The sequence below is a fragment of the Neophocaena asiaeorientalis genome, unplaced genomic scaffold (assembly GCF_003031525.2).
Source record: "Neophocaena asiaeorientalis asiaeorientalis breed wild unplaced genomic scaffold, Neophocaena_asiaeorientalis_V1.1 scaffold743, whole genome shotgun sequence".
In the NCBI taxonomy this organism is placed as follows: domain Eukaryota; kingdom Metazoa; phylum Chordata; class Mammalia; order Artiodactyla; family Phocoenidae; genus Neophocaena; species Neophocaena asiaeorientalis.
In genome coordinates, this window is record NW_020174055.1 from 720,765 (window position 1) to 745,244 (window position 24,480).

At 39.8% G+C, this 24,480-nt stretch overlaps 1 protein-coding gene across 1 annotated transcript in view; it reads right to left on the minus strand.

Annotated features, from left to right (window-relative positions):
• OTUD7A (OTU deubiquitinase 7A) overlaps positions 1-24,480 on the minus strand; it is a 198,086-nt gene that overhangs the window by 63,391 nt on the left and 110,215 nt on the right. The window lies entirely within an intron of this gene.

Sequence of the window (24,480 nt, forward strand, 5' to 3'; positions counted from 1 at the left end):
TCAACACATCTCGAGACTTCTGCTTGCAGGAAGACAGAGTAGACATCCTCTCCACTACCCTTTCTACTAACTACAACTAAAACCCCTGGACATTAAGTATAAAACAACATGGGAAGACTGAAAGGTGGCGAGAAGAAGGCAGACTGACTAGGAACCTCAGGACTTGAGGCACAACCTGGTGGTAGGTGCCCTGGGTTCCTCTTTGCCTCACAAACCCCAGAGTAGATGCTAGAGAAGGTTACAATCTGGAAATAATGGAGGCTGTCAAAAAATCATGCTCTCTCTAGTCAGAACACCAGGAGAGGGGCCTCTTAGCCAGAGAGCCACTGCTTAGAAAACAGCTGTTCTATTCCAGCCACACCCACAGAACAAACTGTAGCCCTCCCACCACTCTTCTAGCAGAGGCCGAGTGGGGAGCTGAGACTTCATCCTTGCCAGGCTGCCATGAGTCACTCTCTACCCCCTCCCCCACTGCCAGGTGGTGTGGAGTCAGCACTTGAACCCTGCTGGATGGTAATGAGGATTCCACCCTTACCAAATGGAGAACATATGGGGAGCCTGGACTTTCACCCCAATCTGATGGTGATGAGGTTCCCGCACTACCGCCCAGCAGTACCAAGAAGCCCATGCCACATTAGGTTCCAGCAGAGGCAGTGTGGAAAACCTGTACGTCCACCCCCATCTGATGGCTGTGAATCAATGGCGTCCTACACCTAATGGAATGGTGTCAGAGAAGGTCTGCTAAAACACAAGATTTAAATGATTCAGAGTCTTATAACTTAATACTCACAATATACAATTTTCAACTGCAAATTATTTACAGCAAGAACCAGGAAGACCTCAAATGGAATGAGGAAAGACAACTAACCAACACCAACACAGATGACACAGATGTTAGAATTATCTGACAGAGATTTTAAAGCAGGCATCATAAAAAATGTCTCAACAAGCAATTACAAACAGGCTTGAAACAAATGAAAAAAAAAAAGAAAAATGTCAGCCAAAAAAAGTCTCAACAACAACAACAAAAGAAGATACAAAGAAAAGCCAAATTAGGATTTTGGAACTAAAATAATCCAACAATTGGTTAAAAAAATTCAATGGATGTGCTCGATAACAGAATGGAGAGAATAGAAGAAAGAATATGTGGATGACAAGGTATAACATAGAAATTACAGAAACTGAATAATGGAGAGAAAATAAACTAAAAAAGATCACGTGACCATAGTCCCATAGGAGAGGAGAAATAGGGTAGAGCTGAGAAAAGTATTCAAAAAAATAATCACTGAAAACTTCCCAATTTTTGTAAACAAACAAAACTATAAATATATGAATTCAAGAAGCTGAGAAAATTCTAAATGGGAAAAACCCATGGAAATTCATGCCAAAACACATCATAGTCCAATTTCTGTAAACTAAAGACAAAGAAAAAGCCTTGAAAGCTTCTAAAGAGAAACAACTCCTTACCTATATGGGGAAAACAATTGTAATGACAGTGAATTTCTTATCAGAAACCATAGAGATCAGAAAGAAGTGGAACAATGTTTTTCAAGTGCTAAAAGAAAAGAGCCATCAATCCAGAATTCTATGTACAACAGAAGTATCCTTCAGAAATAAAGGGGAAATCAACACATTCTTAGATGAAGGAAAACTAAGAGAATTTAGGTTTCCAGTAGACCTAATTTAAAAGAATGGCTAAAGGAAGTTCTCTAGACAGAAAGGAAATGACAAAAGAGGAAATCTTCAAACATTAGGAAGGAACAACATGGAAAGAGCAAAAATATGAATGAATACAGAGACTTTCCTTCTCCTCTTGAATTTTCTAAATTATGTCTGACAGTTGAAGAAAAAATTATAACATTGTCTCAATGTGTGTAGAAGAAATATTTAAGACAATTATAGATGGTGGAGGATAAAGGAGCATAAAGGCAGGTAAGGTTTCTATGCTTCATAAAAGTGGTAAAGTGTCAGCACTTTATGTGTATGCTTTGATAAAGTATGTGTATATAACATAATATCTAGAACAACCACTAAAAAGACTATACAAATAGACACACTCAACAAATCCTATACAAACTCCTGCAGAAAATGGCCAGTATTACCTTGATACCAAAACCAGACAAAGAAAATACAAAAAGGAGAAAAGTACAGATCAATACCACTCATGAATATGATACACAATTCTTAACAAAATATAAACAAGTAGAACTCAGCATTTTTATAGAAAAATTATACACTACACTTAAGTGGGGTTTATTACTGGGATGCAAGGCTAGTTTAATATTTGAAAATCAATCAATTAATATAATTCACCATATTAACAGTTTAAAGAAGAAAAATCACTTGATCATATCATCAATGCAGAAAAACATTTGACAAAATTTGATACTCATTCATGACAAAAACTCCCATTAAAACTAGGAACAGAGGGGAACTTTCTCAACTTGGTAAAGAACATCTACAAAAACCATACAGCTAACATCATACTTAAATGTTAAAGACTGAATTCTTTCCCCTTAAGACTGGGAAAAGGTGAGGATGCTCTCTCTCTACCTGCTCTTCAACATAGTACTGGAAGTCCTAGCCAGTGAAATAAGTCAAGAAAAAGAAATAAAAGTAACACATATCAGAAAGAAAGACCTAGCACTGTCCTTATTTGCAGATGACAGGATGGTTTATGTAGAAAATCAGAAGGAAGCTACAAAAAATACTATAACTCATAAATGATTTTGTCAAGGTCACAGAATACATGATCAACATACACAAATCAACGGTATTTTGACATACTAACTCTGAACACATGGGCCTCAAATTTTTAAATATCATACTATTTACAATAGCTCAAAAATTAAATACTGAAGTATAGGTATAAAATAACATCTTCAGTACTTGTATGCTAAAAACTATAAAGTGCTGATGAAAGAAATCAAAGAAGATCTAAACAACTGGAGAGACATACCATATTCATGAACTGGAAAACTCTCAACACAGTAAAGATGTGAATTCTCTCTAAATTGATGCATAGATTAAATGCAATTTTTATCGTAATCTCAGCAAGGTGTTTTGAAGAAAGACGATTATTACCAATTTAGAATTCTATACCCCAGAAAAATAGAAAGAAAAAATTCATCACCAGCACACCTGCAGTAAAGAATTCTAAAGGGAGATCTCCAGACAGAAGGAAAATGACTCTATGGGAGGCAGGGTATACAAAAGGAATAAAGAGACCTGAAAGGGCAAATATGTTGGTAAATATTGATTGTTTAAAGCAATACTAGTAATGGCTTTTGGGGATCAAATTATATGTAGAATTAAAACACATGACAGCAACAACACAAAATATGGGAGTTTGTAACAAATGACATAAATTCTAAGGTTCATACATTGACCAGAAAGAGGTAAAAGTGCTAACTTAAGATAAATTCTAATAACTCAAAAATGCATGTTGTAAACTCTAGTGTAACCACAAAAAGAATAATAAGAAATGTATAACTAACAAGATAGTAGAGGGGAAAACAGAATGATAAACATTCTTAAATAATTCAAAAGAGTACAAGAAAGAGAAAAAAGAAACACAATAACAAAAAACAAACAACAAGATAACAGATTTAAACCAAAAGAGCATTTATATTAAATGTGGATGGACTAAATATTCCAATTAAAAGACACTGTCAGCCCTCCTTAAAAACCAACTATATACTGTTGACAAAAGAAACTATAAATATAATGACACAGAAATTTGACAGTAAGTAGGCAGAGAAAGATATATCATTCAAAAATAAGTAAAAGTAAAGCTGGCAAACTTTTACTGCTATCAGATGAAGTAGACATCATTAAGACATGAGATAAAGAGGGATATTTCATTGTGTGGTCCGAGCACATACTCTGAATGATTTCAAATCCTTTGAAATTTATTGATACAATCTTTATGTCCCACCATGTAGTCAATTTGGAAAATTGTTTACTTGAAAAGAATATATATTTATTCTGCAATTGGTAGGTGCCATGTGGTATATATGTAAATTAGGTTAAGCTCTTTATTTATGTTCATTTGATCCCTACTGATTTTTTTGAATATTGATTCTATCATTTATCAAGAGAATTCTGTTAAAAATCTCCAGTTTTGATTTTAGATTTGTCTGTTTCTCTTTCAAGTCTGTCAATTTTTGCTTTATATATATTTTAGGCTAAATCTTAGGTGTATACATATTTAATACTGTTATATTTTCAACTGACTTGACTGTGTTGGAGTTTCCTAAGCTATAGGCTCTGAGCTTTGACACAAATCCACTGTGTTCATGGTATCCCCCCATCTCTGCTTCTGCAACACCGATGGGGTTTGGAGGGCAAGGGAAACTGACATAAACATGGAACTCGTGCTGCTTGCTATGCTGTGAGTGATGAAGTCCTCTGTCTCTGACCCAGGAGTCTCATGTCTTTTGCCAGCATCCTTGAACCTGTGTTGGGCTGACTAGCTAGCTTGCAAGCAGAGTAGGATCTTCACAGTTCTGGACAGTTTTTGAAGATGGGGATGAGATTCCAACAGACACCGGGCTTTCTAAAAGAGACAGGACATGGGGCCTCTTGGGCTAGGTTAGGAGATGGGAAAAGATGCCCTAGGATCCTGTAGGGAACTCTCTTACCCAGGTGATAGGCAAAGGGCCAGTGACTAAGGGCCTAACTGTCCTATCAACAACTGTTTAGAGGTGAAGCAGTGAGAGGTAGGGCTGAATGGGGGCTGATGCTCACTCCCTTCCTGTGTGACTCCAAGGAGCCCCCAAAGTTGATACAGGGCTTCTGGTGGACCAGACCATTGGACGTTCATTTGGCTGAACTGCAAAAGTGCTCAGATGTGAAAGTAACTGCACCTGGCTCTCTCCCTCTGTACCTCCTGGCCCCTCCCTACTTCTCTACCCTGACATCAGCTGCTTTCATGAAAAGTCGTAGGGATGGGGCCCAGGTCTCCCTGCCCCAGAGGAGGACCAGAGGTCACATGTACCTGTCCAAGTGAGCTGGGACACCTCATGGAGGAGAGGAGCTCAAACTTTTATGGCTATGTTGGAGAAATGTGCCAAAGTCACCATCCCACACAGTCACCGGGGGAAGGGGCATCTGAGTTCAACTGATGGGGGTTGGGTATGCTCATAGTGGGGAACAGAAGCTCGTGGGATCCTGTGAGCAGTAGCGCCCTTGGGTCTAATCCAGGGCAATCTTGTTGCTGCTTCTACACTTGAATGTACCACAGGGATTAAGTCCACATGCATGGACATCCTATCCCATAAGTGCCAGAGGGGATTCTCCTGATCAGAAGAGCCAAAGGTAGAGAAGGGCCAATGGGGAAAATACTCCTGCCATTTACTCCTTGTGGATGGGTCAGGGCTGCATGTGAGGGCTCTACCCACTGTCCAAGGTTTCACCTTGTAGATGGTGACTGCTGACCTGCACATCAGAAGCTCAGCCTCGGGGCCTGAACTGTGTGATATCACAGCTCAGCCAGCTGGGTGGCTGATAAGTCCCCCCAAAATTCAGGGGCCTCCTTGCCAAGTCAAGTTCCTTGGGATGCTGTTGGGGATTCGCAATGCTCAGTCCCTCTGGCAGTCAAGGAAAACTGCTGTATCTTCAGCCCCCACACCCCACTTCCAAAAGAAGGCTCCTCCTTAGGCTCTGGGTTGAAGATGCAATGTGCCTCAGCTGGGCATTCTAGTTGGTCTTTTATGACCTCCAACTTGCAAATCAGCCTCCTGTGAGTAGAGCCAGCCTATCAGGCTATGTTGGAAGTGGTCCAGCAAACTCTTGGCATATTTGTTACTTTTGGGGGCCCTTTGAGTTCCAAGTGTCTGTGGCCAGTGCTCTCGCTGACCGGAATCTCTGGCGAGGGGAGGCGGCATCCACCCAGAAGTGCCCCTTGGGGTTTCAGGCTTGTCACATCCCTGACATGGCTACCATGTTCATCCCTTTGGGAAAGCTGCAATTAACCTGCTACTGGACTCCAGCCCAAACTGGACATCTCCCCCGTGGAGGCCCAGTGACCCTGGCCTGATATTCCCATTTTGGGGTGGTCAACTCAGCTTCAGTGCAAAACAAGGTGAGAAGTGCCCAGTGAGCATCACTCATCAGATGCAAATGATGTATTCAATCACACAGCAGGCCTGGTCACAGCAGCCTCTGGGTTTTACATGAAGAAGTAGCAGCTGCCCCTCCGGAAGAAACTATCCCCCACTCTGAGCCTGAAGCAGAGCTGCTGGCTCAGCAGGGCCCTGGACGCAAGGAAGCCCCTGAATGCCTAGGCTGTGCACTGATGCATCAGCTAAGCTGAGCCTGGTAGTGGTGGCTGGACCATGGTGGCTGTGTGGCTCCAGTGCCAGCTCTGCAGATACCAAGGTGGACTTGGTCATTCTGTCCAGTGGGCAGGGCTCAAGGCTGTTCTCATAGCTCTGGCCAGCACTCCCTGGAGGAAGTTTGCTATGTCTTTACTGACGCTTGGGCTGTTTGGCCTACTGGTTTGGACTGTTACTTGGAAAACTACAGACTGGTAGATTAAAGACACACTTTTTTGGAGCCAGGAAATGTGATGAGAAATCACACATGCTGATCAAACTATCTGGGTCAGTCTTGTCCACGGGCATGGTGAGGGCCCGTCCTCCGATGAGACTAACTGGAATCAAGCTGCTTGTTGAGGCTGCGCCTCTCAGACCACCATCACTGCTGCCTGGACCCCTTGCTGCACTGCACATGGTGACTGCCACCACACAGGGCCAATGAAGGAAGGACTCCTAGGTCTGATGCAGAGGCTGCCACTGCATGCCACACCTGGGACTCCTGCCAAGAGTCAACCCGTTTGTCTTGTGGTGGAGGAAGATGCCCTGCCCCTGCCTGCTCCTGGAGGGCTGACTGTCAGCTTCGCCTCACCGCTGTTGACACTTTTAACAGAGTTAACTCTGTGACCCTTGAAACTAATCCATGATATGCTTTTGGCTTTCGAGACCACGTTCAGTCTGACAATGAGAAAAGGGAACACTCTTGCACTGCTGGTGGGAATGTGAATTGGTACAGCCACTATGGAGAACAGTATGGAGGTTCCTTAAAAAACTACAAACAGAACTACCATATAACCCAGCAATCCCACTACTGGGCATACACCCTGAGAAAACCATAATTCAAAAAGAGTCATGTACCACAATGTTCATTGCAGCTCTATTTACAGTAGCCAGGACATGGAAGCAACCTATGTGTCCATCATCAGATGAATGGATAAAGAAGATGTGGCACATATATACAATGGAATATTACTCAGCCATAAAAAGAAACGAAATTGAGTTATTTGTAGTGAGGTGGATGGACCTAGAGTCTGTCATACAGAGTGAAGTAAGTCAGAAAGAGAAAGACAAATACCATATGCTAACACATATATATGGAATCTAAGAAAAAAAAATGTCATGAAGTACTTAGGGGTAAGACGGGAATAAAGACACACACCTACTAGAGAATGGACTTGAGGTTATGGGGAGGGAGAAGGGTAAGCTGTGACAAAGTGAGAGAGTGTCATGGACATATATACACTACCAAACGTAAATTAGATAGCTAGTGGGAAGCAGCCGCATAAGATGGGTTTCCATGTGCTGACAATAAAAATCCTTCAAGATATATTAAGCAAAAAAAATAATAATAATAAATAAAAAGGGCACTCAGTGATGGGCTGATAGTCGAGATATGCAATGAGCTTTCCACATTCCCTACCACCCCCAGGCATCCGGTACAGCTGAATATTGGGTTGTCCTCTAAAAAAGAGACTCAAATGATTTCTGGCTCTCCCTCTCTCCTCTTCTGGGTGTGTACCTGTTTTAGTCAGCTCATGCTGCTATAACAAAATACCATAGACTGGGAGGACTAAACAGTGGAAATATATTGATCACAGTCCTGGAGGCTGGAAGTCCAAGAGCAAGGTGCTGGCAAGGGCTCTCTTTCTGGTTTGCAGACAGCCACCTTCTCACTGTGTCCTCATATGGCAGGAAGAGAGCAAACTCTGGTTTCTCTTTCTCTTCTTAGAAGGACAGTAATTCCATCATGGGGCCCCATCCTTTTGCCATCATCTAAACTTAATTACCTCTCCAAGGCCCCATCTATAAATAACATCACATGGAGCGGGGTGTTAGGGCTTCAACATGTGGATTTGGGGGAGACACAAACATCCCATCCATAATGGTGCCTTAGTATGGCAGTTTGTTCACTGTATGTCTGCCCTAGAAAGGGATCATCCTCATTCAGCTCTTCCCTAGTAATGATCAGGATGAACAGTGTAGGGGGTTACACAGAGCTGGCCGGAAAATTTAATTCCATCCTGACCATTTCTGGGTTATATTAAAATTGCTTGTAAAATTGTTTCCAGTTTATGAATGGTTTTATCTTATATTTCTAATGTTATGTGAAATTACTAGTGACATATTTGGGAATGAAATCTAATGGTCAGCTCTTAGGGCCTTCAACTCTTTGTGAAATTTCAATCAAGTGAGAATTTTTTGTTGTTGTTGCTGTTTTTTGCGGTACGCGGGCCTCTCACTGTTGTGGCCTCTCCCATTGCGGAGCACAGGCTCTGGACACGCAGGCTCAGTGGCCATGGCTCACGGGCCCAGCTGCTCTGCGGCATGTGGAATCCTCCTGGACCGGGGCACAAACCCGTGTCCCCTGCATCGGCAGGCGGACTCTCAACCACTGCGCCACCAGGGAAGCCCGTGAGAATGTTTATGATACCTATTTCCAACAAGTTGTGAAAGTACTTAATTAAAACTTTTTTTTTTTTTAGGAAAGAATAATACTAAGAGGATTGGAACAGTTGGAGGGGCATCACATTATTTAATAAGCCATCTGTCATTATTAAGAATACATTTTAATAAAGGGTGTTATTGTTTCAGTAAGTAAATAATGAAATATGAAGGATAATAACTGCAAGTAATACTAGAAAATTACGGCCCTCAAAAGTACATTTAGTTCAGAGTCAGAGAGAGATTCAGAGCCTAATAGATTACCACATTAACCAAGTTTAATATAATAAACCTTGCCAGGGTTTCATTTAAATGGGGGTACTTATCAGCTCTACAGTGCTTTTTTGACTAAGATTCAGAAATTGCATTTTAATGATAAGTGAGTTTATTAATATAAAATAATGGTACCCTTATTTCTGAAGGAGAACGTATTAAAGTTAACATTACAAAATTAAATAGACCAGCATCTATTACATGAAGACACTGATGCTTATGCTAACAAATTGGTAAATTCTCGCCATGCGCAAGTCATCTTATTAAGGCTAAATGAGAAATGTAATCAAGGGTCTCACGTGACAGTGCCCCTGGATGGCTGGTTGGAGACATAATTAGAAACAACATGTCTGCACTTAGTAATTTTGTTTTTCCAGACTGTGAATTAGCAAGCTGTCTCACCTTACTTTTACAAAGCCTTTTTATAAACAACCAGGCTGGGAGAAATGAAAACTGGGTTGCCACAAAGTGAAAGAAAATGACAAGATTCTTGCTTATAAGGTATGAAACTCAACAGAGTGGCTGTCACACCTAAGAGCCCGACACATCAAATATGAAAGTGGCTGGACCCCATCCATCCTCTGAATGGGGTCTGAGTTGACAGTGGCTACTCGCAAGAGCCAGTAGGTGCAGCGGACGGGGTGGGGTTGGGGGCCTGTCATGGAAATGGGGGGAGCGGGAGGGGACATGCTAAGAGGCCTGTGGTCTGCATTTATGACTGACCTCCCATTCTTACTCACAAACCCCTGACCTGTCTGGTGTTTCTCAGGTGAGAGGAGATTCCCTGCCTGGCCCTGTGGAGAGCCAAGTTTGATGTGTTCAAGACAATCTGTGCAGCTCCATGCCCCTTGGCAGGGACGGGCGTTGGTGTGGCCACAGGCTGCCACTTGGCCCATGAGATGTAACAGGAAATGTGCTGGGCAGCTACTGGGAAATTGTTGGTCGCCCTTCAAAAGGGAACATGGGGCCTCTCCCTTGCTGCCCTGGATGATGCTGGGTGAGGATGTGTCACTGGGTGCATCTACAGCCACACTATACCCGAGTGGAGGCAGCACTGACCTGCCAGCCGAGGACAGGAGGGAGGAGCAGAAAGGTGGGTGTGCCTGGGTTCCCCACTCCCCCTCACCCAGGACACTGCGGAGCTGCCAGCCCTGCCCCCAGACTTACTGTGTGTGGGGTATAAAAATGTGGGATGGAAAGGTGGAACTCCCGCAGGCTGTGTTAGGGTCTCTCCTGCTCACAGCAGGACCCACGGTACACCCGCCAGCTCTGTGTGGGGTGCATGTTCCCATTTTACAGACAAGGAAACAGACTCAGGGAGAGAAATAAACCTGCCCAGGGTGCACTGACTCTTAAAGGAGCCCTCTCACCCAGGGCAAAATCAGATCATGAACAAAGCTGGTCTAATTCAGTCGGACATGGTTGAGTTTGGGGCAAGCAGTTTTAACGTCTCTGAGCCGCTATCATTTCAAAAAACAGATTCTTCACCAAGTAGCAGAGCTGCAGCTCAAGTGAAGTAAGATTCAGCATGCTGTGCAGCGGGGCCAAAATATATGTGTGTGTGTGTGTGTGTGTGTGTGTGTGTGTGTGTGTGTGTGTGTGTGTGTATGAAGTCGCAGACCAGTCCTTCTACCAGGCTGCTTTGGAGAGACCAGGGGCACCCAGTCCCCCTTTCCGGTATGCTCTTGCCCTCTCTTGCTGGTTTCTCTTTCTATTTTTTCTTTGAAAGTTTTAAAAAGGGCTGAGAGCAATACTCCCATCCCTCAGGACCAAGCAAATGCCAACTCTCTGTCATAATCTGCTTCAGCTCATGCCTTTCAATGTATTGAATAAAAGAAAACAACACTAAAGATCAAGTTTAAGTTCCCTTTATGTGCCTCCCCAATTTTCATTCTCATTCCTCCCTCCCCAGAGGGACCACCACGTGAATTTGGTAACTTTTTCATTATGTAACACGAAGATAATGTCTTTTAAGTCATATCATAAGCAACATTAATATGCCATTAAATGTTGAAAAATGTGTGCTGTGCACAAGGCTCTGCCCCTAGTTTCTACATCAAAACCATATTATCTCCTTCTCTCCCATGTTCCTTCCCCTGTGGTCTCTGTCTCCCTCCCACCCCCACTCTCTGGGCTCACCAGTGTCCAGGCCGAGCAAGCTTATAGAGGAATGGAATATGGAATCATTGGCTGGGACTCAAAAAATTATTATCACAAAAAACAAAAGAAAAGAAAAGATATGGGACATTCTTGTAGAGAGACTAAAGAGCCATAATCAAATGCAACGTAGAAACTTTGTGTCTTGGAATGAAAAACAAATTAAAAATGAGATTTGGGGGCTAATTGGGAAAATATGAATATAAGCTCTGTATTACATAGCATATTAAGTGAATGCTATTTTTCTTAGGAGTGATAGTGTTCTGGTTTTATAGGAGAATTTTCAGAAGATACATATTTGCAATACAGAGTCAAATGGTTCAGCAAAAGTTTTATATACTTATGTATAAGTTTTATATATATATATGTGTATGTTTATATATATATATATATATATATATATATATATATATAAAAAAAGAGAGAGAGAGAAATAAAGCAAATGTGACAAAACTGAAAATTGGTGATTCTTGGTGCAAGATTTATAGATACTAATCTTCCAACTTTCCATAGATTTGAAAATGAATGCCATGTGAGTCTGTCCCACAGTGTTACACGTATGAATGGAGACATTCTATTCTGGTGCCAAAGACAATTCCTCACTTGTAAAGGAATTGACTCACTTGTCTTAAGTTTTAAAAGATTGGTTGAATTCAGTTTAACATATTTGGGGGGAACCTAACTGATGCTTGTTGGACTGAACCTAACTGATACTTGTTGGACTGAAATTTTCTCCTCTTCAATAGATGAGTTGGAATTTTAACAGTTTGGTTATAATGTTTTATTTTTTCAGAGGTACAGAGCCCTGAAGCTTACAGGTGACTCCTCTGACACATATCACGTCCATGCCCTTTCACACCCATGCAGACAACATTCATAAATCACCATCCTTTTCAAGGCAGACATGCTAATCAATCATCACTCTTCCCACAAAGGAGACAGAAGACCTGCTCATCCTTGATTCAGAGCTTTATGCAATAATGGCCAAAGTTGACGATCATGCTGGAATGAATTATTCACCCATAAAGTGGGCTTTGGAAAATCTGTATTTGAAGAACTGAGACCAAAGGTTCTAAGATAGTGAAGGGCTTGGAGAGGCAGCTGTCAGAGTGGTTAAGTGCAGGAACTCTGGGGGTAGACTTCATGAGTTCAAATCTCAGTTCCACTGTTTCTTAGTGGTGTGACCTTGGGCAAGTTACTAACCTCTCTGTGTCTTGGTCCCCTCTTCTGAAAAATGGGGATAGTAACAGTATTGACCTAATAGAGTTTTTATGAATAATATATTATTTAACATTTGGAAATCACTTAAAACAGGGCTTGACGTATAGAAAGCATCGTATATGTGTTTTTGTTAAAACAGGTTCAAAACCCTTGGTTAAATCAAGGAGTGTATTTACAAATAAGCCAACGGTAAATGACTGAATGAACCAATACCCTTTGGCTTAAAATGTACCTTCACATACTAAGGTCCTTTTGGGGGTAAGCAGGGTTGCTTTCGCATTCACAGAGGAAATGTCTAAGAAAAGGAAGTTCTTTTTGTGCAGACTGCCTGCTACTGCTCAGTAAGGTCCATTGGTGCACAAGGAGGTGAGGAGCCATCTAGGAGCTTCTACTGGGCTTTGCTGCAGTATTTTTTTTTTAGACGTTTTGCTTGTTTCCTTGTTTCACCTCATTGCTTCATCCAAAGCTTCACATAATGGTGTATGGCCATCTGATTCTGAGAGGTGAGTGCCAGAAAGAGAAGACAGTCCACCACTTCTTTGGGTGTGAACATAGGTGAACTTTGTTCATTTTCTGATTGACTCACAACTTTGTTCACTTTTGGTTAATTCCTCCCTCCTCCAACCCAAGAGTGACCCTGTCTCATCAACCTCTTGCACCATCAAACTTCACCCAGGCAACAGTACCATTGGCCATTTAAAATTACTGCCTGTTTGTTTTTTAATTTTATTTCGCTGCAGTACTTTTATTGAATTTTATAGAAGTATCAGTTCATAGCACATTGGGAATTTTAAAAAAAGTGGCTCTTCGGTACACATGGTTTGAGAAGCACTGTCTAGAGGTCATTGGAAATGCAAATTACACTCTTGAATCAAGTAGGTGTCTGCAAATAGCATGACAATTTTTTTGCCTACCTTCATTGTTTAGGTTGTGGTATTTGGAGAAAGAGACTTTAAAAAGTTGAGTAGGTGTAAGGGGAAAGGAATACTGTTAGGAATATAAGGGAGGAATAGGAGCTCAGCTAGCCTTCTAGGTACCAAGTCCAAGGGACCAAAGAAAATGACTCTAAACACTCTGAACTATTTCTTACATCCCTACAACCTCCCATGATATTTACTTTTGTTATTCTCTAGTTAATTATTCTCAATTTCTCTGTAAGGCTTAACAAAAAGTAATTTAAAATAATAAATTATTTTAAGTTGTGTGCATGTGTGTAGAACAGCAAAGACAGTGGGAGAGGAAGGCTTTGTCGTCCAACATTAGAAGAGAGAAGCTCCCATCTCTGAGACAAGGGGGAGGACATAGGTTTAAAGAGAAAAAAGGATCAGAGAAAATAAAAGTCCTCTGCGTCAACAATCCTTTGAAACATATATCTAAGACTGAAATAAAGTGTGGTAAATCCCTAATGACCAAAAGATAAATATGGAATGGAAATTAGAAATATGCTCTTACCCTGCAACTACCTGTGGGTGGAGACATTTTGCCCATTTAATCACTACACAAGAACCAGAAAAAAGGCCTTGAGGCCTGTGATGTGGGGAATTGGGATTGAGGACCCCTTCCCTACTCCCCCAAACATAAAGTTAGGACCCTCAAAAACAATTCCTTGAGTCCAAGGATTAGAAGTAATTTTCCTACTGGCAAAGGAAGCTGAGAAGTACATTTGTCTCTTCTAGACTGGGATTAGCACAGGAGAAAAAAAAAGAAAGTCCAAAACAACTTCTCCCAGAAATGTTGTAATTATTGACTTGGCTCTGATTTGAGCTAAAATTGATTTGTGGCTTGGAACCCCTAAGCCAAGAAATTACCATAAAAGTTGATTATAGGATGGTAATTTCCCTTGGGAGTCTGGCAAAAACGATCAAACAAATATATTGCTCAACGTCACTGAGTATACTCTCAACACAGGCCATACAAGATTCCCACAGATTAATGTACTGCTCACAACCCCAAATTACAAACCTAACAGGAAACAAGCTATGTAAGAGCCACAGACACAAAATCAGCTATTCATAGATATCTATGAACTTGAGGTTAAGAATTGTCAGCTAGAGACTATAAACAAGTATATTTAATATGTTAAAGACATAAAAGAATGAAACAGAACACGACCAAAGAATAGGAGGTAGGTTTGGAAAACAAAAATAGAAGTTAAAAATGGAAGATGACAATTAAGATAAAAAACTCAGAATCAGTTTAATAACAGATTAGACATCACTGAAGAAAAAAATTAATATACTTGAAGACAAGTCAGAAGACATTACCCAGAATGCAACTAAGAGGGGAAAAAAGAGAGAGAGAATACAAAAAAGAGGTTATGAGACAAGAAGAACAGATTGAAAAGTTCTAACACTGTCTAACTGAAATTTGGAAAAAAAATGAGGCAAGGCAATAGTGAAGAGATTCTGACTGAGGATTTTCCAAAAGAAATATATAGAAATAAATTCACAGATTTAATAAGGCTAAGACATTTCAAGTAAAACAAACAAAAATAATATGTTCCTTAGCAAATCCTTGTGAAACTGCAGAATATTAAAGACAAAGAAAAGATCTTAGAGCAGAGTTTAAAAAGATTATTCTCAAAGGGGTGGCAGACTGACAGCTAATGTCTCAAAAGAAACAATGGAAAACAGAAGTCAATAGAATAATATCTTCAATGTGCTGAACGAAAATAACTGGTAACCTAGGATACTATTTCTAAGAAAAATGTTTTTCAAAAATGGGGGTAAAACAAACACATTTTAAAACTAATAAAAACTGAGAGAGTAACACAGAAGACACTCATCCAAGAAAATTCTAAAGGATGAACTTCAAATAGAAGGAGCATCTGATATGTAAGAAGAAATGAAGAGAAAGAGAAATGGTAAATATATGGGTAACGCTAAATGAACACTGACTGCATAAAACAATAATAATAATGTCTGATGAGATTAAAAACACAGAACTAAAGTATTGATAAATGACACTAACTTATAAATCAGGAGGGGTGGTGAATAAAATGAATCCAGTGTAAGGTCCCGGTATTATCTGGGCATAGGTTAAGGTGTTGATTAATCTGAGATGTGATTCATATGCATGTTAGATTTTTTAAGGCAACCTCTCAATAACAGATAGAGAGTGTATACCTTCAAAATTAGTAGAGGAAAAGAATAAAATGATTAAAAAATAATCAGAAGATTTAAAAGAGGGCTTGTAAAGGGAGAAAAAAACCCACATAGAACAGGGATAAATAGTGGTTACACTAAAAATTACTGCATTCACTAAAAGATAAAAGTTGTCAAACTGATTTTAAGAATAAAGCAACCACGTGCTGTTTACAAAAGACACGTAAAACATAGGCATCCAAAGTGCTAAAGGTTAAAGTATGACAAATGGTGCAAATTTTAACATAAAGAAAGCTAGGATAACTGTATTAATATCAAAGGCAAAAAGCATGACTAGAATTAAATAGGCACTTCACAATGTTAAGTAACTCAATTCATAAATATGTAACTTTAGTTGCTGTATCTAATAACATATCTTCAGATTTAGATATGATTAAGTATCTATAAAAATAAAAGAAGATACAGACAAGTGTACAATCACAATGGGAGATTTTAATGCATCTCTCGCAGTAATTAAAAGAACAAGTATAAAAAATAGATATATAAATTTGAAAAACACAATTAATGACAAAATGGACATATGCAAAACAATGCAGTCCCAACAGAAGACTATATTCTTTTCAAACACACATGGAAAATTAAAAAATGAACCATATTTTGGGCTATAAAGCAAAAGTATGTACACATATAGACCATGTGCTCTGACCACAGAGCAATTAAGCTAGAAGTCCATAATAACAGCAACTAGGAATATTTCAAAGATTTTCCATATATTTAGAAATTGAGAAACAGTTCCAATAATTCATGGGTCAAAGAATAAATCAAAGTGAAAATGAGAAAAATTTTGGGGGCTGTAAAATAGTGAAAACACTACATTTCAAAACTTGTGGGATGTAGCTAAAATAATCAGAGAGAATTAATAACTTTCAATGCTTGTAAGAGAAAAGAAGAGGGGCTAAGAATTAATGAATTAAGCATTCATCTCAGGAAGTTAGAAAAGAAACATTAAAAATGTAGAGAGAGGGCTTCCCTGGTGGCGCAGTGGTTGCGAGTCTGCCTGCCGATGCAGGGGACACGGGTTCGTGCCCCGGTCTGGGAAGATCCCACATGCCGCGGAGTGGCTAGGCCCGTGAGCCATGGCCGCTGAGCCTGCACTTCCGGAGCCTGTGCTCCGCAACGGGAGAGGCCACAACAGTGAGAGGCCTGCATACTGAAAAAAAAATAAAAAATAATGTAGAGAGAGACCTTCAAGATGGTGGAGGAGTAAGAAGTGGAGATCATCTTCCTCCCCACAAATACATTAGAAATACATCTACATGTGGAACAATTCCTACAGAACACCTACTGAACGTTGGCAGAAGATCTCAGACTTCCCCAAAGGCAAGAAACTCCCCACGTACCTGGGTAGGGCAAAAGAAAAAAGAAAAAAACAGGGACAAAAGAATAGGGGCGGGACCTGCACCTCTGGGAGGGAGCTGTGAAGGAGGAAAAGTTTCCACTCACTAGGAAGCCCCTTCACTGGGGGAGACGGGGGGTGGCGGGGGGAAGCTTCGGAGCCACAGAGAAGAGCGCAGCAACAGGGATGCAGAGAGCAAAGCGGAGAGATTACCACACAGAGGATCGGTGCCGACCAGCACTCACCAGCCTGAGAGGTTTCTCTGCTCACCCGCCGGGGTGGATGGGGGTTGGGAGCTGAGGCTCGGGCTTTGGAGGTCAGATCCCAGGGAGAGGACTGAGGTTGGCTGCGTGAACACAGCCTGAAGGGGGCTAGTGTGCCACAGCTAGCCGGGAGGGAGTCTGGAAAAAAGTCTGGAACTGCCTAAGAGGCAAGAGACCATTGTTCCGGGGTGCGTGAGGAGAGGGGATTCAGAGCACCGCCTAAACGAGCTCCAGAGACAGGCATGAGCCGCGACTATCACTGTGGACACCAGAGAGGGCATGAAATGCTAAGGCTGATACTGCAGCCACCAAGAAGCCTGTGTGCAAGCACAGGTCACTATCCACACCTCCCCTCCCAGGAGCCCACCACTGCCAGGGTCCCGTGATCCAGGGACAACTTCCCCAGGAGAACACACGGCACGCCTCAGGCTGGTGCAATGCCATGCTGGTCTCTGCCGCTGCAGGCTTGCCCCACATTCCGTACCCCTCCCTCTCCAACCCGGCCAGAGTGAGCCAGAGCCCCCTAATCAGCTGCTACTTTAACCCTGTCCTTTCTGAGCAAAGAACAGACACCCTCAGGCGACCTACATGCAGAGGCAGGGCTAAATCCAAAGTTGAATCCTGGGAGCTGTGTGAACAAAGAGGAGGATCCCACAGAAGCAGCAGATTAAACCTCCACAATCAACTTGATGTATGCTGCATCTGTGGAATACGTGAATAGACAACGAATCATCCCAAAATTAAGGTGGTGGACGTTGGGAGCAACTGTAGACTTGGGGTTTGCTTTCTGAAAATAATTTGTTTCTGGTTTTATGTTTATCTTAGTTTAGTATTTAGAGTTTATTATCATTGGTAGATTTGTTTATTGATTTGGTTGCTCTCTTCTTTTTTTTAATATATATATATATATATATACATATATTTCCTTTTTCTGAGTGTGTATGTGTATGCTTCTTTCTGTGAGTCTGTCTATATAGCTTTGCTTTTACCATTTGTCCTAGGGTTCTGTCTGTCCGTGTTTTTGTTTTGTTTTTAGTATAGTTTTTAGCGCTTGTTAGCATTGGTGGATTTGTTCTTTGGTTTGGTTGCTCTCTTCTTTCTTTCTTTTTTTAATTACTTTTTAATTATTATATTTTTAATAATTTTTAAATTTTTTATTTTAATAACTTTCTTTTCTTCTCCCTTTTCTCCTGAGCCATGTGGCTAACAGGGTCTTCGTGCTCCAGCCAGGTTTCAGGCCTATGCCTCTGAGGTGGGAGAGCCAAGTTCAGGACACTGGTCCAACAGAGACCTCCTGGCTCCACGTAATATCAAATGGCTAAAGCACTCCCAGAGATCTCCATCTCAACACTAAGACGCAGCTCCACTCAACAACAAGCAAGCTATAGTGCTAGACATACTATGCCAAACAACTATCAAGACAGGAAAACGACCCCTCCCAATAGCAGAGAGGATGCCTAAAATCATAATAAGGTCACAGACACCCCAAAATACACCACCAGACGTGTTCCTGCCCACCAGAAAGACAAGATCCAGCCTCATCCACCAGAACACAGGCACCAGTCCCCTCCACAAGGAAGCCTACACAACACAGTGAACCGACCTTAGCCACTGGGGGGAGACACCAAAAACAACGGGAACTACGAACTTGCAGCCTGTGAAAAGGAGACCTCAAACAAAGTAAGTTAAGCAAAATGAGAAGACAGAGAAACACACAGCAGATGAAGGAGAAAGGCAAAAACCCACCAGACCACACAAATGAAGAGGAAATAGGCAGTCTACCTGAAAAAGAATTCAGAGGAATGATAGTAAAGATGACCCAAAATCTTGGAAATAGAATGGAGAAAATACAAGAAACTTTAACAAGAACCTAGAAGAACTAAAGAGAAAACAAACAATGATGAACAACACAATAAATGAAATTAAAAATACTCTAGAAGGAATCAATAGAATAACTGAGGCAGAAGAACAGATAAGTGACCTGGAAGATAAAATAGTGGAAATAACTACCACAGAGCAGAAGAAAGAAAAAAGAATGAAAATAATTGAGGACAGTCTCAGAGACCTCTGAGACAACATTAAACGCACCAACATTCGAATTATAGGGGTCCCAGAGGTCAAACAGGAAAAGAAAGGGACTGAGAAAATATTTGAAGCGATTATAGTTGAAAACTTCCTTAATATGGGAAAGGAAACAGTCAATGAAGTCCAGGAAGTGCAGAGAGTCCCATACAGGATAAATCCAAGGAGAAACATGCCAAGACACATATTAATCAAACTATCAAAAATTAAATACAAAGAAAACATATTAAAAGGAGCAAGGGAAAAACAACAAATAACACACAAGGGAATCCCCATAAGGTTAACAGCTGATCTTTCAGCAGAAACTCCACAAGTCAGAAGGGAGTGGCAGGACATATTTAAAGTGATGAAAGGGAAAAACCTACAACCAAGATTACTCTACTGAGGAAGGATCTCATTCAGATTCGATGGAGAAATTAAAAGCTTTACAGACAAGCAAAAGCTAAGAGAATTCAGCACCACCACACCAGCTTTACAACAAATGCTAACGGAACTTCTCTAGGCAGGAAATACAAGAGAAGGAAAAGACCTACAATAACAAACCCAAAACAATTAAGAAAATGGTAATAGGAACATACATATCGATAACTACCTTAAATGTAAATGGATTAAATCCTCCAACCAAAAGTCATAGTAGAGTGGCTGAATGGATGCAAAAACAAGACCCATATATATGCTGTCTACAAGAGACCCATTTCAGACCTAGGGACATATACAGAATGAAAGTGAGGGGATAGAAAAAGATATTCCATTCAAATGGAAATCAAAAGAGAGCTGGAGTAGCAATTCTCATATCATGCAAAATGGACTTTAAAATAAAGACTATTACAAGAGACAAAGAACAACACTACATAATGATCAAGGGATCACTCCAAGAAGAAGATATAACAATTGTAAAGATTTATGCACCCAGCACAGGAGCACCTCAATATATAAGGCAAATGCTAACAGCAATAAAAGGGGAAATCGACAGTAACACAATCATAGTAGGGGACTTTAACACCCCATTTTCACCAATGGGCAGATCATCCAAAATGAAAATAAATAAGGAAACACAAGCTTTCAATGATACATTAAACAAGATGGATTTAATTGATATTTATAGGACATTCCATCCAAAAACAACAGAATACACTTTCTTCTCAACTGTTCATGGAACATTCTCCAGGATAGATCATATCTTGGGTCACAAAACAAGCCCCAGTAAATTTAAGAAAATTGAAATCATATCAAGAATGGTGAAAAACAGAAAACATTTCCTCTAAGATTAGGAACAAGACAAGGTTGCCCACTCTCAAAACTCTTATTCAACAAAGTTTTGGAAGTTTTAGCCACAGCCATCAGAGAAGAAAAAGAAAGAAAAGGAATCCAAAGTGGAAAAGAAGAAGTAAAGCTGTCACTGTTTGCAGATGACATGATACTATACATAGAGAATCCTAAGGATGCTACCAGAAAACTACTGGAGATAATTGATGAATTTGGTAAAGTAGCAGGGTACAAAGTTAATGCACAGAAATCCCTTGTATTCCTATACACTAATGATGAAAACTCTGAAAGAGAAATTAAGGAAACACTCCCATTTAGCACTGCAACAAAATGAATAAAATACCTAGGAATAAACCTACCTAAGGAGAAAAAAGACCTGTATGGAGAAAACTATAAGATACTTATGAAAGAAGTTAAAGCTGCTACAAACAGATAGAGAGTTATACCATGTTTTTGGATTGGAAGAATCAACATTGTGAAAATGACTCTACTACCCAAAGCAATCTATAGATTCAATGCAATCCCTATCGAACTATCAATGGCATTTTTCACAGAACTAGAACAAAAAATTCCACAATTTGTATGGAACCATAAAAGACACCAAATAGCCAAAGCAATATTGAGAAAGAAAAACGGAGCTGGAGGAATCAGGCTCTCTGACTTCAGGCTATTCTACAAAGCTACTGTAATCAAGACAGTTTGGTACTGGCACAAAAACAGAAATATAGATCAATGGAACAGGATAGAAAACCCAGAGATAAATCCACACACATATAGTCATCTTATTTTTGATAAAGGAGGCAAGAATATACAATGGAGAAAAGACAGCCTCTTCAGTAGGTGGTGCTGAGAAAACTGGACAGCTACGTGTAAAAGAATGAAATTAGAACACTCCCTAACACCATACACAAAAATAAACTCAAAATGAATTAAAGACCTAAATGTAAGGCCAGACACTATAAAACTTTTAGAGGAAAATATAGGCAGAACCCTCTATGACATAAATCACAGCAAGATCTTTTTTGACCCACGTCCTTGAGAAATATAAATGCAAAGAAAAATAAACAAATGGGATCTAATGAAACTTAAAAGCTTTTGCACAGCAAAGGAAACTATAAACAAGATGAAAAGAGAACTCTCAGAATGGGAGAAAATATTTGCAAACGAAGCAACTGACAAAGGATTAATCTCCAAAATTTACAAGCAGCTCATGCAGCTCAATATCAAAAAAACAAACAACCCAATCCAAAAATGGGCAGAAGACCTAAATAGACATTTCTTCAAAGAAGATATACAGATGAAGGATACTCAACACTACTAATCATTAGAGAAATTCAAATCCAACCTACAATGAGATATCACCTCACACCGGTCAGAATGGCCATCATCAAAAAATCTACAAACAATAAACGTTGGAATGGGTGTGGAGAAATGGGAACCCTCTTGCACTGTTGGTGAGAATGTAAATTGATACAGCCACTATGGAGAACAGTATGGAGGTTCCTTAAAAAAGTACAAATAGAACTACCATATGACCCAGCAATCCCAGTACTGGGCATATACCCTGAGAAAACCATAATTCAAAAAGAGTCATGTACCAAAATGTTCACTGTAGCACTATTTACAATAGCCAGGAAATGGAAGCAACCTAAGTGTCTATCGACAGATGAATGGATAAAGAAGATGTGGCACATATACAGAATGGAATATTACTCAGTCATAAAAAGAAATGAAATTGAGTTATTTGTAGTGAGGTGGATGGACCTGGAGTCTGTCATACAGAGTGAAGTAAGTGAGAAAGAGAAAAATACCCTATGCTAACACATATACATGGAATCTAAAAAAAAAAAAAAAAAGGTCAGAAGAACCTAAGGGCAAGACAGGAATAAAGATGCAGACCTACTAGAGAATGGACTTGAGGATATGGGGAAGGGGAAGGGTAAGCTGGGACAAAGTGAGAGAGTGGCATGGACATATATACACTACCAAATATAAAACAGATAGCTAGTGGGAAACAGCCACATAGCAGAGGGAGAGCAGCTCGGTGCTTTGTGACCATCTAGGGGGTGGGATAGGGAGGGTGGGGAGGAGGGAGATGCAAGAGGAAAGATATATGGGAACATATGTATAACTGATTCACTTTGTTATAAAGCAGAAACTAACACATCATTGTAAACCAATTATACTCTAATAAAGATGTTAAAAAAAAGGAATACTTATACTAGAATAAAGTATTAGTTGTTTATCTGAAATGCAAAAGAAAAAATAAAACCTAATGAGAACATTACAGGAGATGAAAGATCAATATTTCCCATGAACATCGATGTCAAAATCCTAATCAAAACACTAGCAAATCAAATTTAATGATACACAAAAGGCATGATATCATAACTAAATGAGGTTTACTCCAGGAATGTACGAGTGGGTAAACATATGAAAATCAACAAAATAATCCACCAGTGTACTGAAAAACAGGAGGAAAATCATATGATCACTTCAACAGATGAAGAAAAAGCATTTGATAACTTTCAACATCATTTATGAATGATAAAAACATAGCAAACCAGGAATGGAAGGTGACTGCCTTAATCTGATATGTAGTATCTACAAAAATGCTACAGCTAACATCATATTTAATGGTGAAATAGTACAAATTTCACTCTGAGACTGGAAACTAGCCAAGGATATCTGCTATTAACTATCCAATTCAAAAATTTCCTGGAGGGTCTACCCAATGCAACAAGACAAAAAGAACCACCCCCCACCAACTGGAAAGGAAAAAATAAAACTATCATTCTTTGCGGTTTATAGGTCATGAACCTAGAAAGTCCAAAAGATTCTACAAATTTCTAGAATTTATAAGTAAATTTAGAAAGGTTCTAGAATACAAGATCAATAAATAAGAAGAAATTGTATTTCTATATCTCAGCTGTTGCTGGCATTTGAAAGATGTGTTTTACAATAAAAAAATACATAAAATGCATAGAGATAATCTAATGAATAACATTCAAGTCCTTTACTTTGAAAACTAAAAAATATTTGTGAGAGAATTAAGGAACATACCATGACCATGACTAGGAGATTTAACATTGCAGAGATATCAATTTTCTCTCAATTGATCTATAGATTAATTTATATGTAATTAACTTACATAGGTTCCATATTAAATATATAATTATTCTATATAGAGTTCATATACATTAATTTATATAGAAATGCAAAGGCTGTGAATAGCAAAGACAAATCATAAGAAGAAAAACAAAGCTGGAGGACTTATACTGCATGGTAAGACTTAAACTGTGGTCATTTTGTTCCAAGGACAGAAACACCAATGGAACAAAATAAAGTCTGAGTCAGACCACACATATACAATTACCTGCTTTATGTCAAAGTTTACCTTGCAGCATAATAGAGAAAGAATGGTTTCAACAATGGTACCAGGGCAGGTGTATAAACATACAGGAAAACGGACTTTCACCACATGTCACACCATATATAAAAGTTATTTTTAGGTGGGTTGTAGATTTAAATGTGAAAGGCAGGAGTTTTTATCTTCAAAAACCTGGGGTAGGCAAAGATTTCTTAAACCAAAATAGAAGTTCTCGAAGTAAATAAAAAAAAGGTAAATTTAACTACTTTATTATTAAGATCATCTGTTCATTAAAGTGTATCAGTCAGAGAGTAAAAGGGCAGCCCATAGAGTGGGTGGAGTCTGTGATACACATCTGATAAAGGACTCATATTCAGAATGTGTAAGGAATTCCCACAAATCAATCAAAAAGACAAAGGTAAAAATGGCAAAATCCTGAAAAGGCACCCAACAAAAGAGGATATTCAAATGGCCAGTAACATGAAAAGGTAATCAACTTTATCAGCCATCAGAAAATAGAAATTAAAGCCACTATGGGACTACCACACTTCCAACACAGTGACTAAAATGGAAAGACAAAAAATGTGGG